This window comes from Budorcas taxicolor, chromosome 13 (assembly GCF_023091745.1).
Source record: "Budorcas taxicolor isolate Tak-1 chromosome 13, Takin1.1, whole genome shotgun sequence".
Lineage (NCBI taxonomy): Eukaryota > Metazoa > Chordata > Mammalia > Artiodactyla > Bovidae > Budorcas > Budorcas taxicolor.
Window position 1 is genome coordinate 24,422,968 of NC_068922.1, and position 17,690 is coordinate 24,440,657.

The following is a 17,690-nucleotide window of genomic DNA, read 5'->3' on the forward strand; positions in this document are numbered from 1 at the left end:
AAAACAATTTCCTGATCTTTATGAATTCTCTCCTGTTTCCAAATGTTCCCCATTTGCATGGATTCTCTGGGGTAATTTAAATATGGAAAGTTTGCTAATGGAAAATCCTCTTGTTAGACAATTGAATGAGAATATATGAGATTCTAAGAGATTTATATTGTTGAGCTTTCCATAAATACAGGATACCTGCTGCTACATCTGTTACTCGGCTGGGTATTGAAGAAATAATAACAGATACTTCCCTGACAGTGTCATTCAAGGGTCAGGAGAAGCAAACAGGGTCTCACAATTCTGGGCCATGTAGGTAAAGAGAGTAGTAAATACATGTTTCTTCAGGAGTTTGCAGTAAGGCATTTGACTTAATTTTGAAGGTCAAGGAAAGAGCCTAGGAGACCTCGAGTATATCAAAGAGAAGGGTTGCAGATAATGGTCTGGGACAGAAGGCACAGCATATGCAGAGGCTCAGAGGACAGAGAAGGCAACATTGCAAGGGAGAGGGCCAGGAGTTGGGAGAAAACCAAAGCAGGCCAAACCAAAATCCATCATGCTTCCCAGCTTCCATATTCAGCGTGCCATACACATATTGTATTTCTGAAATAGGACTAGCCTTCCTTAACTAATATTTCTTTTCTAAACCAATAACTGAAGTCGCTCAGTCATGTCCAACTCTTTGCGACCCCATAGACTGTAGCCTATCAGGCTCCTCCGTCCATGGGATTTTCCAGGCAAGAGTGCTGGAGTGGATTGCCATTTCCTTCTCTAGGGGATCTTCCCCACCCAGGAATTGAACCTGGGTCTCCCGCATTGCAGGCAGACGCTTTACCGTCTGAGCCACCAGGGAAGCCAATAGGTGAAATCAGTAATAGTATTTATTGTTTTGTTTTCATCCTTTTAAAAATTGTGGACCCTGTTATGATGAGCATCCCTGTTATATGTATCTCAGTGCCTTTGGGTCATCATTTCTTTACAGTAAATTCTTAGAAGCAGAATTACCAGGTGAAACCCAAGCGCACTGTAACACTTTTGATGAATTTTCCCTACAGTTTTATTTATACTCCTGCTAGGATGATGGAGTATCCCTTTATCTGGATCTTGATTGCTCAGATTTTTAGCAGCTCTATCTGCTCACTCAGTTTTTAAAATGTTAATCTACTGGAACTCCTTTTGGAGTATATTCTTGAGGACAGAGATTTGTGAGAAGTCTCTTGTGTTTAGGGTTTTGTCATTGGCAAATCCTTTTTTAATTTATTGTTTATTATTTTGATGTGGACCATTTTTAAAGTCTTTATCGAATTTGTTACAGTATTGCTTCTGTTTTAGATTTTGGATTTTTGGCTGTGAGGCACGTGGGGTCTTAGCTCCCTGACTAGGGATTGAACTCACACCCTTTCTGCATCTGAAGGTGAAGTCTTAACCACTGGAATGCCAGGGAAGTCCTGGCAAATCCTTTTTTAAACAAAATTGGTTATTGGAGAGTTAAGATCCCTCTCCATGCCATTTGGAGGTAGCCTGATGGGGGAAACATGGAATACCTGAGCCGGAATTTCTCACGGAGTTCACAAGCCTCGGTCCACCAGGGAGGCCCCCAAGTGCAGGATGGAGGGTGCACCTTGCCCAGGGTCATTCAGCTTCCGGGGCAAGAGTGAGGTCTCTGTACAGTCCAGGTTTCTAAATCATCACACAGTGTGGTTCCCCTACCACCTGAAGTTTAGTCCTAAAATTTCCAGCAATGGCTTTATAGGGAATGTGCTGGCTCTTCTGTAGAGTGTCTACTGTGACATTATCCTTTGCTTTGCCCCCCCTCCTTCCCATGTGGAGCTTTCAGTTAATTAATGAAAGATCGGATGACAACTGATTCGCTTTCTGACGGGATTTTGCTGTGAATTGTTGAGCGTGATTATGTGTGCATATTTTGGGGACAGCAGTGTCCTTACAGCTCTCATTTCCATGGTTAATTACTGCGTGTGGCTCTTGTGAGCCAGTTCTGTCGGGTAGGAGCAGGACAGGGACAGGCAGACGCCACCAAGGACATAACACAAAACACCCAAATTAGGCTCTTTCATGACTAAGCAATTAGAGACTCATTTTAGATAAAGCCAAGTGACTTGTTGCAATTCTCAAGGTCTTTTTGCTTGAAGCTTTGGATGGCCATAGGACTCAGTGACATTAAAGAGATGAGCTGCAGGTCACAGGGGACTATTTTTGATAAATTTCTTTACAGTGTAAGAGGGTAAATGAACTCTTAATTACGAATAAAATGCAAAGCTCTTTTTGCATCTAATTCTTAATAAAGCTCTTACTGAGGAAAAAAGAGAGAACTTTTTTTTTCTGTTTCCCTTTCTTTGATTGCCTAATAAGTTTATATGAGAAAAAAGGAATAACTTCAGTTTTATTGAAGGTTTTTTTTTTTTTTGTATTTTTATTAAACTGGACCTTGTTAAGTCATCAATACTAGAAACTTGTGATTCTTCCCTTGTTTTTAATCTGTGGTGATTCAACCTCTGTGTCTTGATTTCTGAAACAGACCACTGTGTAAGTAATCTGGGATTATATAGTTCACTCTAACCTATAATCAAAAATGGCCATTTTTAAGCTTCTTTTTTTTCTGAAGAAATATGGTTCATAACTTCCTATGAGGTAGGTTCTGGAATCTGACATTTTTTGGATTTTTATCCCCGCTTGGCCTCTTAACATCTAAAAGACACTGGGTAAGTTTACATAAACTTCCTAGGGCTCAGTTTGCTCACCTGTACAATTGCATTAAAAAAAAAAAAAAAAAAAGATTCTCTGGCATCTTTGCCAAGCTGTCACATGAACACTTGCATGTTGTTGTTAGGAACACATATTTTAAATGAATGTTAGTATATTTCTTCATGAGAAATATATATATTAAGTGCTGGGCTTTTCTTTAATGTGAGAGAACCACATTGTGCTTAAAAATTTACTACTTGAATCACTATAGCATAAAATTGCTGACAGAATTAGAGTTTTCTTTCTAATTAACTGCCAAAGAAATAAAATAGAACCTTTTCTTTTTCCGATAAAAGAGCATGTCTGCATCACAGGGTTTTGGTGAGGATTCACTGAGATAAAATGGATAAAGCTTTTAGTGAGGTAGCAAGCCTATCATAAGAGTTCAGTAAATAATATCAAAATATAATGTGACTGGTTAGGTAAAATGTTTACAGTTTTCTGGATTGTATTTGCCATTTTCCACGTTTATACCTGGCTGAGTTCCATTGCTGAGAAATAGCCAGCTTCAGTCATAGATGTTGAAGCATGTATTTCTTTGTTGTCGCTGTTGTTCAGTCACCCAGCCACGTTCAACGCTTTGTGACCCCATGGACTACAGCACGCCAGGCCTCTCTGTCCCTCGCCATCTGCTAAAATTTTCCTAAGCTCATGTCAATTGCATCGATGATGCCATCCAGCCATCTCATCTTCTGATGCCCTCTTCTCCTTCTGCCCTCAATCTTTCCCAGCATCAGGGACTTTTCCAATGAGGCAGCTATTCGCATCAGATGACCAAAATACTGGCATTTCAGCTTTAGCATGAGTCCTTCCAGCGAGCATTCAGGGTTGATTTGCCTTAAGATCGACTGGTTTGATCTCCTTGCTGTCCAAGGGACTCTCAAGAATCTTCTCCAGCACCACAGTTCTAAGGCATCAATTTTTTGGCACTCCTCCATCTTTACGGTTTAGCTTTCACAACCATACACGACCACTGGGAAGACCATAGCTTTGACTATATGCACATTTGTCAACAGAGTAATGTCTCTGTTTTTCAACACACTGTCTAGGTTTGTCAGAGATTTCCTGCCAAGAAACAAAGGTCTTCTGATTTCATGGCTGCAGTCCCATCTGCAGTGATTTTAGAGCCCAAGAAGAGGAAATCTGTCACTACTTCCACCTTTTCCCCCTCTATTTGCCTTGAAATAATTGGGCAATATATTTCTTTAATACTAAATTGTCAACAAACGATCTTACTGGTGATATTTGTGGTAAGTGCCATGCAGTGATTTTATTTTGGTGAAAAGAGCTCATTTTTAAAGAATAATTGATGTTTCCTCATTGTACAGTCAAGTAAAATGAGGGAGAAAGGACTTTTTGTGAGATCTCAAATCTTAAATGTATAGCTTTCTTTCAAAGGTCCTTTAATTTGGTGTATTGATTGATGTAGATATTCTTAAGCTAATAGTAATATGACTTCTGATCATATTAATAGTTGAATGCTGTCTTTAAAAGCTTAGCATCATGAAAAATTTCAAGCATGTACAAAAATAGGATAGTATAAGAAGCCTCTATATGCATATCACATAACTTCCACAATCAGAAATACATTGCCTGTCCTTTTAAATGTTTTATTCTTCCTTTGCTAGATTTATTGAGATGTAATTAACATATAACATTGTGTAAGTTTAGGGTGTAGTGTCATGATTTGATACATGTATATATTGTGAATGATTACAAGAACGAGTTTAGTTATTCCTTTGTGATATGGATGCCTTTAATTTCTCTTTCTTGCCTAATAGCTCTGGCTAGGACTTCTAGTACTATGTTGAATCGAAGAGCCAAGAGTGAGCATCCTTGTTTTGTTCTTAATCTTAGAGGAAAAGGTTCTCACTGCTAGGTATGATGTTAGCTGGGGGCATGCCATGTATGGCCTTTATTATGTTAAGGTATGTCCCTTCTCTGTCTAATTTGTTAAGAGTTTTTATCATGAACAGATGTTGAATTTTGTCAAATGCTCTTCTGTCTCTGATGATCATTTGAGATGATCAGATGATTTATTCTGTCATTCTGTTAATGTGATGTGTTGCATTTATTGATTTGCTTATGTTGAACTGTCCTTGCATCTCAGAGGTAAATCCCACTTGATTATGATAAATAGTCTTTTAAATTTGCTATGAAGCTTTGATAACTAGTATTTTATTGGGATTTATCAGGGATATAAGTTTTCTTTCTTTTAGTGTGGTTATCTAGTTTTGGTATTGGAGTAATGTTGGGAATAAAATGAGTTTGGGACTGTTTGCTCCTTTCCATTTTTTTTTTTTTTTAAGAGTTGGAGAAGAATTTGTGTTAATTCTTTAAATGGTTGCTAGAATTAACCATAAAGCCACTTGGTGGAGATTTTCTTCGCTGAGAAGTTTTTGATTACTGACTCAATCCCCTTACTCATTATTGCTCTGTTCAGATTTTTTATTTCTTCTTAATTAATAGTGGTTCATTTCTTCATTGATTCATGTTTCTAGGAATTTTCCATTTTTCCTAAGTCATCCAGCTTGTTGGCACCTGGTTGTTCACAGTAGTCTTTTATGATCCTTTGTATTTCTGTGGCATCAATTACAATGTCTCTTCTTTCATTTCCAATTTTATTTATTTGAGTCTTTTCTTTTTCAAATCAGAAGTAACATTTTAAAAAACCTCTGTCCTATGGATTAATCCAAAATGCTTTGGTGAATTTTATTTAAAAAATAAGGTCCCCTGGTGGCTCAGATGGTAAAGTATCTGCCTGCAATGCAGGAGACCTGGGTTTGATTCATGGGTCAGGAAGATGCCCTGTAGAAGGGAATGGCAACCCACTCAAGTATTCTTGCCTGGAGAATTCCAGGGACAGAGGAGCCTGGCGGGCTACAGTTCATGGAGTCACAAAGAGTTGGACATGACTGAGCAACCAATGCTTTCCCATTTTTTTTCCTTAGTCTAGCTGCAGGTTTGTCAATTTTGTTTATTGAAAAAAAAAAAACACCAGCTTTTACATTCACTGATCTTTTTGATTGTTTTTCTGGTCTTTGTTTCTTTTATTTTTTTCTAGGTGATTAAGGTGTGAAGTTAGGCTGCCTATTTGAGATCTTTCTATTTTTTTTCTTAATCTAGGCATTAGTAACTATAAACTTTCCTCTTAGAATTACATTTACTGCATCTTGTAAGTTTTGGTGTGATGTTTTCATCTTCATTTGTTTCAAGATAATTTTTGATTTCTTCTTTGACCTATTGATTGTCCATTAGTGTTTTGTTTAATTTCCACATATTTGTCACATTTCCAGTTTTCCTACTTTACTGATTTCTAGTTTTATTCTTGGAAAATATACTTGGTATGATTTTTTATCTTTTTAAATTTGTTAAGACTTGTTTTATGGCCTACCATATTATCTACCCTGAAGGATGTTCTTTGTGTGTTTGAGAAGAATGTGTATTCTGCTGTTGTTGGATGGAATGTTCTGTAGATGTGTGTTAGGTCTCTTTGGTCTAAAATTTCCAATTTATAATCTGGAAGCCTATTGCAAACTTTTCCTGTGTTTTGCAGTTTGAGCTCCGTCTGTACCACATTCCATCTGGAAAAATATTAGTGTCTATGGAAGGTATCATGATCTTCATACCTAAAAGCAAAGAGCACCTTAGAAATGAATTAAATAGGAGCTCTTCCATTTGGTGATCATTTTTATGATGGTTATATAAAATGTTTAAAATTTTACATAAAATCTTTGTAAACTAGGACACTAGAGGGCAAAAGAAAGATTTAGCCTGTCCAGCAGAGTTAGGAGAAGGGCACACCTTTTTTACTTTCTGCCATAGCTGTTCCAGAATGATTGCTGGTAAGTCATAATTTCAGAGCCCAGTAATGCTGTTGATGCTTATTGAAGCTGGCTATTTAAGGAGAGTTACAGAAGAGAATCCTTTTGCAAAGTGAAAAATATATTATTCTGAACCTTGAATAAATAGTGTCAATTTAGTTCTCTTATAGTAAACTTTCCTATATTAGCCTTTTTCAAATGGATCATATTTGAATGTAATTACTATTAAAATATTACCCTATTCTTACTCTTTTTGTCTCAAAGTGAGAATGGATGTCGGTAAAAATTCTAAACCTCTATAGCTTCACAAGTGTTCTCTTTTACAGAATTGCTTTTCCCTGAGACTTGTTTGCTTTCCTTCTCTGAGCTGAGTTAGACTAAAATGGAGACGGTGGTAATCTTTAGCCTTGTTGCATGGTGGTTTACAGACTGTTAGAGCCAGTGGCTTGAATGGTTATCCAGAAATCATTACTGCACTAAGTCTGCTAGATCACTGAAACTCCAAGTCATGTCATGGAAGAAATGAGTTAAATGTTATGTATAGTTCTCTTCTATTTATTAGTAATTGGGGGCATTTTATTTTCATTGCTCTGCACATTCTACCATCAGGATGAGAGCCCTAACTCTATTCAGTTGTTCCACTGCAGTCACAAGCAAGGCAGCCTAGAGAACCCCATTTCTGCTCATGGAAAAGCAGCTCACAAGGTGTCCTAATCAGGCATTGGCATCACTTGGAGCCTCTTCCTGTGCCACGTCAGAGAACATGTGTCCATTATCTGCTTGGTGCTCTGCTCACTTGGTTATCTCATGGGATTGACTACCCAGGGTAAGGACTAGTTGTGTGTGTGAAGAAACTACATTCCTGTTCATGCCTTCCTCCACTTTTCCTACCTCTTCTTCCAACTGTAGTACTCTTTTCTTCCTAGACCATTTGTACTGCATCCAGCAGAATATTCATGCATTCAGTGAATATTTAGCACTATTAAGTGATGCTTGCTCCTTGGAAGAAAAGTTATGACCAACCTAGACAGCATATTAAAAAGCAGAGACACTACTTTGCCAACAAAGGTCCATCTACTCAAAGCTATGGTTCTTCCAGTGGTCATGTATGGATGTGAGAGTTGGACTATAAAGAAAACTGAGTGCCAAAGAATTGATGCTTTTGAACTGTGGTGTTGGAGAAGACTCTTGAGAGTCCCTTGGACTGCAAGGAGATCCAACCAGTCCGTCCTAAAGGAAATCAGCCCTGACTATTCATTGAAAGGACTGACGCTGAAGCTGAAACTCCAATACTTTGGCCACCTGATGCGAAGAACTGATTCATTTAAAAAGACCCTGATGCTGGGAAAGACTGATGGCAGGAGGAGAAGGGGATGACAGAGGATGAGATGGTTGGATGGCATCACCGACTCAATGGACATGAGTTTGAGTAAACTCCAGGAATTGGTGATGGACAGGGAGGCCTGGCATGCTGCAGTCCATGGGGTTGCAAAGAGTCAGACATGACTGACTGACTGAACTGAACTGAATATACTTCTACAGAGCACATCGTTGAAAAGGGAAACAATGCCTTGGCCGGCAATTAGTTGCCCAAAACATGCTGATAGTTACTAACCATAGACAATTTTCCCCAGAAAGTGTCTACTGAGAAAGCATCTGCTCCTTAGGCCTGGGTTCTTTGCTATCCCTGGTGCTGGTGCTGGAGCCTCTGCCTCCTCCCTCCGACCTGTGGCACAGGCTGGCCATGGACAAATCTGAAGGAACTGTGAGCTCACAGAGGTAATTTAGGCTTCTATCTGTAAAAGCACTTAAAAGCAAAAGGAGATGATTTCATTTTGACCTTTTCTTGCCATGTTTCAAATAAGGTGAACTTAATTTTAATAGTCATTCCTCAGAGGCATTTTGGCTACTATTATGAAATCATCATTTTTAAAAGTAAGCAAATGCTTATTAAAAGGAAATTATGGGGCTTTAAAAGAGTCTTCAATTTTAAAAACACCCTTTAGCAATCCTAGATTTTCTAAAGCTTCTTAAACTTTGCTTCCCAACTTATTTATAAGTTATTCATTTATAGACCAAAGTGCAGAGAGAAATACATCATTTATACCCACGTGTTTGGAGGTTGCTTTTTTAAGTGGATGTTTGTTTAATGTTCAGTTCTTCTGAGATACTCATTTCTCACTAATGTCCACTATTGCTGATTGGAAAATACTTAAATATTGTGGGGAATAGTCTAACACATATTCAGTGGATGTTTTGGGGGATAAAAATTTTCATACAATAACTTGACTTGGGGGTAAGCTAGTAGGAAGGAAGCTGCTCCATCTAATTCTCCTTTATCTCTCCTTCTAATTATAAGGGACCAAGCAAAGCTCAACTTTTCTCTAAAGAAGAACACATTTTTTCATCACACCTTTGCTTACAAAAGCAGTAAAAAGCTGTTGTTCCTATTTTCATTTAGCTGACAAAAATTGCAGCTATCTATTTTAAGGGAGGATTTGATTTTTGTTAACAACTGTGAGTCATTTCATATATAATACACGCTTTGGTTTTCATTCCAGCAAATTTCAGAACAAAATTTTAAATATTTTGAAATTAACATGGAATACTGACTTTCTCCAATGTGAAATAAATCTGCCCCATAAATTAATTTACACAAGATATTCAAAACAAAAGCATAATTAATTATTTTAATCTGGGAACCTGGGATCCCTAGAAGACCTGAAGATATCCTGGAAAATGTGTGATGATTTTAATGGATGTGTGCAAGTCTCTTTTGCTTTTTAAATATTTTTATTGGAGTATAAGAACACAGTATTGTGTTAGTTTCTGCTGTACAGCAAAATGAATCTTTTATACGTATGCACATATCCACTCTTTTTTCTTTTTTGGCTGTGTTGCATGGCATGTGGGATCTTAGTTCCTTGACCAGTGATTGAACCCACACCCTCTGCATTGGAAGTATGAAGTCTTTCACCACTAGGCTGCCAGGGAGGTCCTACACATCTCTTTTGATGAGAAAAATATAAAGATACGTTCTTTCACCTGATTGTCAGAGGTCACTGGTCAATCAAGTGGTTTTACTTCTTGTAACACAGGTGTCAGGAGAGTCTCCTACTCTGTGAAGCGCTGCTTACTCCTGGCCTGACCAGTTTCCCAGCGAGTGACACCCCAGAGTCCTTTGTGGGAGGGCCAGGAGCCCTGGGCTTTCTTCCCCAGGGGACCTTGGTCTCAGTGCCCCTGGGTCTGTGCAGGTCATTTGCTTCACATGGCCCAAGCTGGCCACCAAACCCAGCCTCTTCTGTAGTCAGTTTTCACAAGAAGAGCCACACTGGTAACATTTCCGGATTTTAGGAACCTCTGTGGACAATTCTGGGGCTGTGGGGAGGGGCCCCTCAAGAAGTAAGCCCTCTCTGATGCTTCCCTGGCTGGACATCACTCTCCCCTGATCCCTCCCAAGCCTTTACTGAAAATATAACCCTTCCTCCCACTAATCCTGTTAGAAGTCTCAGCTTCTACCCCTGCTGCTTCTCTAGATATTTCCCAAAGGAAGCAACCACCATCTTGTTAAATGCTGTGCAAAGATTTTAGCTTAGGTTCCCAGGAGGCACCTTGTGTGTTAGGGAAGAGCACCCACCAGGAAAACCAGGACATGTGCGTTCTGTTAGGCCTGCCTCTTACTCGTTGTGTGAGCTTGTCTAAGTCATGTAACTTCTCTGATCCTCAGGTTCCCCTTCTGCACAGTAGAGACAATAATCCCTGCATCCCCTTTCTTGGAGGCTGCTATGTTTGTCTCCCAACGACCCTGTGACATCCTGGAGGGCTCAATGGCTCCAGACTCCCTGCCTTCAGTAAAATACCCATGAGATTACAAATCAGCTGCACCCAGGAGTGTCTTATACAGGAGCCCTTCAGAGAAGCAGAGTACTTTTGCTGCAATGACTTAAGAACATTGTCAAATGTATATTTTAATACAAATACTGGACATGCTATTATGTATGTCTGGAATATTCCAGCCATGTCCTCCTTCCCCATAATATAAGGGTATTCTTATGTCATAAGACGTAAGGGTATTCTCAGGCCTGAGGGCTTGTGAGAGGGGACCTCTGGCCCCCTGGATGATGCTAGATGTGTCTTCATTGAGCACTCACTTGCCTGGTACCACCAGGCCCTTTATATAAACTCATCCCTTTACTGGACTTCCCAGATGGCTCAGTGGTAAAGAACCTGCCTGCAGAGCAGGAGATGCGGGTTCAATCCCTGGGTCAGAAAGATCCCCTGGAGAAGGACATGGCTACCCACCCCAGTATTCTTGACTGGAAAAACCCATGGACAGAGGAGCCTGGCGGGCTGCAGTTCATGGGGTTGCAAAGAGTTGAACATGACATAACAGCTAAACAACAACAATCCCTTTAATGCTCACAGCCATCCTGAAAATATTTTTTTCTTTAGTTCAGAAAGAAGGGGGCTTCCCTGGTGGCTCAGATGGTAAAGAATCCACCTGCAATGTGGGAGACCTGGGTTTGATCCCTAGGTTAGGAAGATCCCCTGAACAAGGGAGCGGCTGCCCACTCCAGTATTCTTGCCTGGAGAATTCCATGGAGAGAGGAGTCTGGAGGACTGCAGTCCATAGGGTCGCAGAGTCGGACACGACTGAGTGACTTTCACTTTCACAGAAAGAAGGGAATCGAATTTCTGAGAGATAAAGCAACTTGCTCAAGGCCCAAGTTAGTATGTCTGACTCTAAAACACATGATTCTGTTATTCCAAGTGAGGGCAGAGGTGGTCGTTCATCTTAGCAGAGGAACAGCATCTGTATTTTCTGCTCCCATCCTGTTCTCTAGAAGCACAGCAGGAGGTATAAACTGGGAGGAGTGATATATTAAAAGACCTTCAGGGTCACTGCCCACATTTTGAGAGCTTGTGAATCCAGTTCTTCAGCCACAGGTTAAACTGCATGCTCACGAGAGGAATTTCTTTATTCCTTGCTTTGCCTCTTTCTTTATTGATAACAGCGGTCTCTGGAATGTGACATCTAAGACAATCCATCCAATGTGGGAACAAAATGCTGGGCAAGTAGATGTTGCCAGTGTCTTAAGGTCTGGCTGGGAAACCTGTATTTTGGATTCTGTAGGTCAGGTGGTCACAGTGCCCATCCAGACTCAAGAGGAGGACAAACACCCTGCTCCCAGATGGAAGCAGTGCTGTGAAATGTCTGGCAGAGAATGTTCCTAGGAGCTCCATGTTCTCCACCAGCTCCATCCACAGGCTGGAGTGACTGATCCTCTGAATACTCCATACACTCTAGGGTGTTTTAAAAAATATGCCAGATTGTTAGAGCTAAAGACATAGGCAAGAACTTGAGTTTAGTTTTTTTTTTTTTCCTGCTATGAACCAAGCTGAAAACTTGATAATGGAATGAGTGTAGGCTCCCAAAGTTTGGTGTCTGTTAATATCTCATGAAATTAGAAAGGGTAGATTATGTCTTCCCATGTATTTTGAAATGTGTAGTGAGCCCTGCCAGGCAAGTTTTCTACTTCTATCAATTAATATAGGACTTTCCTGGTGGCTCAGACTGTAAAGCATCAGCCTACAATGCATCAATTAATATTGTAACAAGGACTTCCCTAGTGGTCAGTGGCTAAGACTCTGCACTCCCAATGCAGGTTTAATCCCTGGTCAGGTAACTAGACCCCACATGCTGCAACTGAGTTCATATATGTACTGTGCTTACTCAGTCATGTCCAACATTTTGTGACCCTATGGACTGTAACCTGCCAGTCTCCTCTGTCCATGGGGATTCTCCAGGCAAGAATACTGGAGTGGGTTGCCATGTCCTTCTCCAGGGGATCTTCCCAACTCAGGGATCGAATCCAGGTCTCCCACACTGCAAGTGGAAACTTTACCATCTGAGCCACTGGGGAAACCCAAGAATTCTGGAGTGGGTAATCTATCCCTTCTCCAGGAGATCTTCCCAACCCAGGAGTCAAACCTGTTTCCTGCATTGCAGGTGGATTCTTTACCAGCTGAGCAACAAGGGAAGCCCTAAGAGTTCTCATGCTGCAACTAAAGACCTGGCACAGCCAAATAAATAAGTACATAAAAATAATTATTAAAAAATCATAACAATAGCTGGCAGCTTCTCTGCACAAAGGGTCCTGACGAGGATGCTCAGGGTAAAGTGTAGAATCCTTGGAAGGAGGGATGGGAGGAGATGCCAGAGAGAAAAGAGGGTCAGACTGAGGAGCCTTTGTATTAGTTTCCTTGGGCTGCCCTAACAAAGTACACACATGGAGCAACTTAAACAGGAGAAATCTGTTGTTTCACAGTTCTGGAGGCTTGAAGTCCAAGAGTAACGTGGCGGCAGGGCCGGTTCCTTCTGAGGACTCTGAGGGCAAGTCTGTCCCCTGCCTCCTGCCAGGCTTCTGGCCATCTGCTGGCAGTCTTCAGTGTTCCTTGGCTTGCAGGAGCATCACCGTGGTCTCTGCCTTCATCTTCATCTCCGCATTCTCCTTGTGTACATGTCTGTGTGCAGATTTCTTCTTTTGTAAGAATACCAGTCATACTGACCGAGACCCCACCCTGAGGACCTCATTGTAACTACATTCCCTCTGTACAGACTCTCCTTCCAAATAAGGTCACATTCTGAGGTCCTGGGGGTCAGGATTTCAACATAAGAATTTTGCAGGAAACAGTTTGGCTTCTAACAGCCTTGTAAAGCAGCAAAGGAAAGTTTAGACTTTGTCACCAGAGTTTTTATTAAGATCATGTAAGATATGTTTATGAAAGCACTTCACAAACTGTGAAGTTCAACACAGATGTGAGTTATTGCTGTTTTAATTGCTGTGTATTTTACTGTTTTTCACCCTATTTCTTCCCATTTTCCTCAGATGTTTGGACATTGCATAGCAGGCTGTGTAGACAGTATGAAGAAGGCAAAATGCTTCTGCTGCTATAGGATTGTTAAGCAAGAGATAATAAAGCTGCCCTTAGCATAATTCTTCTAAAGAATTAGGATCCACTAATTAATTTCTGGTTTTCTGAGGGAATTCAAGAAACTTTCTCCAGAATTTTTATTGGTCTTCTTAAGACTCGCTCTTGTACTCAAGGTCACTGGACTTCTGTATGAAATTGAAATGTTCTGTTAAAGGAAACCTAGCAGCTTCCATGCTACACTGGAATGAAAAGCCCAAGGACCACTCTCTTTGGAATGTCAGGCTTAAAATATTAAAAAAAAAAAAAAGGATTTATATTCAGAGCAGCAGAAAACAGGGTAGAGTTCTATTAGACTAAGAATTAAGAATGTATTAGCCCTATGAGAAATGCCTTTCTAAGATGGAAACAGGATTGATTTTCAAGTGATTTCTTTTTCTTTGCCTGTATGATATTTTTCTGAGAGCAATTTTGTTTGCTTTGAAAACTGTCACCATCGGGTGTCTTAGAAATCCCTTGGTTGTTTTTCATTTCCTTGCAACCTACCAATCCCCCTTCTTTCCCAGCCTCTTACATTTTCACAAGAGTAGAAGATCAAAATTCATTTAAACAGGATGGACAACACCCATAAAACAGACCAAATAGTGTAACAAGGCACTCATTCATTCTGCGTGAATTTGTCGCTCTGCTTAGGTATGTGCTGTGCTGTGCTCGGTCATGTCTGACGCTTTGCGACCCCCATGGACTATAAGCCTGCCAGGCTCCTCGGTCCATGGTATTTACCAGGCAAGAATACTGGAGCAGGTTCCATTTCCTACTCCAGAAGATCTTCCCAACTCAGGGAGCAAACTAATGTCTCTTGCATCTCCTATATTGGCAGGCGAATTCTTTACCACTGGGCCACCCAGGAATCCCTCGAATGTATTTATTCCTCAGTGGATTTGATGTGGTTCTTAAAACCACATAAATTACAATAGGATTAAGTATCAATGAAGGGAATGGGGGTACAGGAGTGAACATGGATGACAAAATTAGAAAACTAGGTTTAACCAGTGACACGGATACCACCTGGACCCATGTCCTTGCTGGAGGTAGGCCTCAGACAGATGGTACCCACCTTGTCTGTGGCCAAGGCACTCATCCAGGGTGTCTGGGCTCCCTAAGGTTATACAGCTAATGAGCTCCTCCCCGGAGTCTTGTCTGCAAAATTTCTTCCTTGGCGCCTATAAAAAGGATACCGTGACAAGGGCCAGGGCCAGTAGATGAATAATAGGTACCATGTGGTTGGCCTCTTATGTCATCCCTCAGTGAGGCCAGTTGTGCAACACTAGGGACTAATTTTTAAAAAGCCAAGTCTAAAAACCATGGTCCAAGTCAAACTTTCTAATGGTCTCTCTCCATCTCAGGGTTTAACTGAGAGTATCCAGAGCAGCATTTCTTGAGTCTTGTAGGGGCTATGGACTATTTTAATAAGAAGAATAATGGCAAAAATGTAAATTGAGCACCTTCTGTGGAGGTGTGTTGTTCAAAGTGCTTTACCTGGATACCTGAGATGATCTGATTTACTCTGCACAGCAGTAGCTGGTATAGGTACTACTATTATCTTCTGGTTATAGGTTATTATCCATCTATAGGTACTATTATTATCTCCTCACAGTATCCTTTTTATGAGACTCCAAGGAAGAAATTTTGCAGACAAGACTCAGGGGAGCTGCTCAGGTGAGGAACTCATTAGCTGTATAATCTTAGGGAGCCCAGACACCCTGGATGAGTGCCTTGGCCACAGACAAGGTGGGTACCATCCATCTGAGGTCCACCTCCAGCAAGGACACAGGACCAGGTGGTATCCGTGTCACTGTGTTAAACTAAGTTTTCTAATTTTGTCATCCATGTTCACTCCTGTACCCCCATTCCCTTCATTGATACTTAATCCTATTGTAATTTATGTGATTTTAAGAACCACATCAAATCAACTGAGGAATAAATACATTTGATAGGCTGCAGTCCATGGGGTCGCGAAGAGTCGGACATGACTGAGCAACTTCACTTTGACTTTTCACTTTCATGCATTGGAGAAGGAAATGGCAACCCACTCCAGTGTTCTTGCCTAGAGAATCCCAGGGATGGGGGAGCCTGGTGGGCTGCCATCTATGGGGTCGCACAGAGTTGGACACGACTGAAGTGACTTAGCAGCAGCAAGATGTGGGTAAGGTGAGAGATCTCTCATGAAAGCTGAAGACAGTTACTGAGTGGGTGATTGTCTCCCTGCACAAGCAGGGAATTTGGCCAGGTAATCCCTGCAGAAAACTGCTCAGCACTGTTCAACACATGGATTAATGAGTGATTGAGGCCCCAAAGGTTTCTGCCTACAATACCATTTTAGCCAAGAAATATTGTTTCAGTAACATAACATTGGCCATATGAAAATTTCAGTAAAGCAGCTACAGTGTACAGTGTCTCTTCCTTTTAAATGGTGTGGCTCCTGGGTAACCTCCCTAGATGAACTCTCTGCAGCTCTACCCCCAGGTGTCTGATTGACTTAACCTCTTCCATAGACTTAGTGCATCTGAACAATTAAAGGTTGGAGGACCTCTGACATGGATGATGGGTTTTTGATTTTAGAATAGTTGACCTAACACTGTTCTTTCTACTATTCTCAATTATCTTTTGAAGCTCCATCTCCTGACAATAAAACCAAGAACAGAGGAGAAACTTAAATTGTTTTCTTATCACTCATGTGGAAGTCAGCCAAAGGTAGGGTGAAGTCTGCTACCCGAAAAGACGTTCCTGGCACTGACTCCTTGAAGTGGTTTATGAAGCAGTTCTGAGCATGTCCTTATAACCACAGAGAGACATTGAGTTCATAGAGTTTTCCAAAAATAATAATGCTCATTATAGCTAATGGTGTGACAGTACTCTTCTAAGACCTTTGCATGGATAATTTAATTTATTCTCTACACCCCATGAGGTTGTTACTATTATTACCGTCCTTATTGTGCAGATGAAGGAACTGGAGCCCTTTCCAGTGGGCAAGCATTTTGTCCGTCAGATTTCTCTACAAGGTGATTAAAGGTGTTTTTCCACATGAAGAACCTGCACTACAGTTGACTCAGTGATCTAAAAAGGCAGAATATCAGGAGAAACAAGCATCAAGTTCAGAAGGAATCTCTGATAGAGCAGGGGACTCCTAATTTGGAGTAACAAATAATTTGTTGTTGCTGTTTAGTCGCTAAGTTGTGTCTGACTCTTTGCAACCCCATGGACTGTAGCCTGCCAGGCCCCTCTATCCATGGGATTTTTCCTGACAAGAATACTGGAGTGGGTTGCCATTTCCTTCTCCAGGTGTTCTTCGTGACCCAGGGATTGAACCTGCGTCTCTTGCCTTGGCAGGTGGATTCTAATAGCTCTCATTTAAAAAAATATTATGAATGAGGAATTCCCTGGTGGTCTAGTGGTTAGAACTCGGTGCTTTCACTGCAATGGCCTGGGGTTCAATTCCTGGTTGGGAAACTAAGATCCCACAAGCCTCATGGTGTGGCCAAAAAAAAAAACGTTATGGACTCGCAAGAATTTTGCAATGATGCTGGGGGCACCACCCAGGCCCCCTACCATTTCCCCAGCTGCTGGCAGTGTCACTGCTGAGGGCTCATAGTTGAGTTCATCCCCAGGCATTGTCTTCCCTTGTCAAGGTTTTTACTCCTTCACCAGGGGCAGCCAACATCCTATGGCTGATCAAGGCAGGGGTGTAAAGACCCAGTGTCCTGTCATCACTCTGGGATGTCTCTGAAAGACCACCAAGCTCCAGAACTTCCCCTGGAGTTAACTGAGGCTCCTTTGGATCCTGAGGAGCAGTGCAATTCCTCCCTCTCCCCATCCTACTCCTGCACACCCAAGAACAGTGGTCCCTAAGGGCACCTTTTAATAAACATCATGAAGACACATTTTGATCTCAGAATCTGTTTTGTGGGGAACCCTGACCTAAGATAGCTGTCCAAATTTATGATTTTCCTTTCTTCAATTTTATTAAAATTTTTTATTGAAATATAGTTGATTTATAATGTCATGTTAGTTTGTGTTATACAGCCAAGTGATTGAGATATATATATATATATATATATATATATATATATATATGTTCTCTTTTTTAAATATTCCTTTCCTATTGATGTTTATCATAAAGTA

At 40.9% G+C, this 17,690-nt stretch overlaps 1 non-coding gene across 1 annotated transcript; it reads right to left on the reverse strand.

Annotated features, from left to right (window-relative positions):
- Window positions 1-769: 769 nt before the first annotated feature.
- Window positions 770-841, reverse strand: TRNAC-GCA (transfer RNA cysteine (anticodon GCA)). Its single transcript has one exon. It is a non-coding gene; the product is annotated as a tRNA-Cys (tRNA).
- Between the last annotated feature and the right edge of the window lie 16,849 nt (window positions 842-17,690).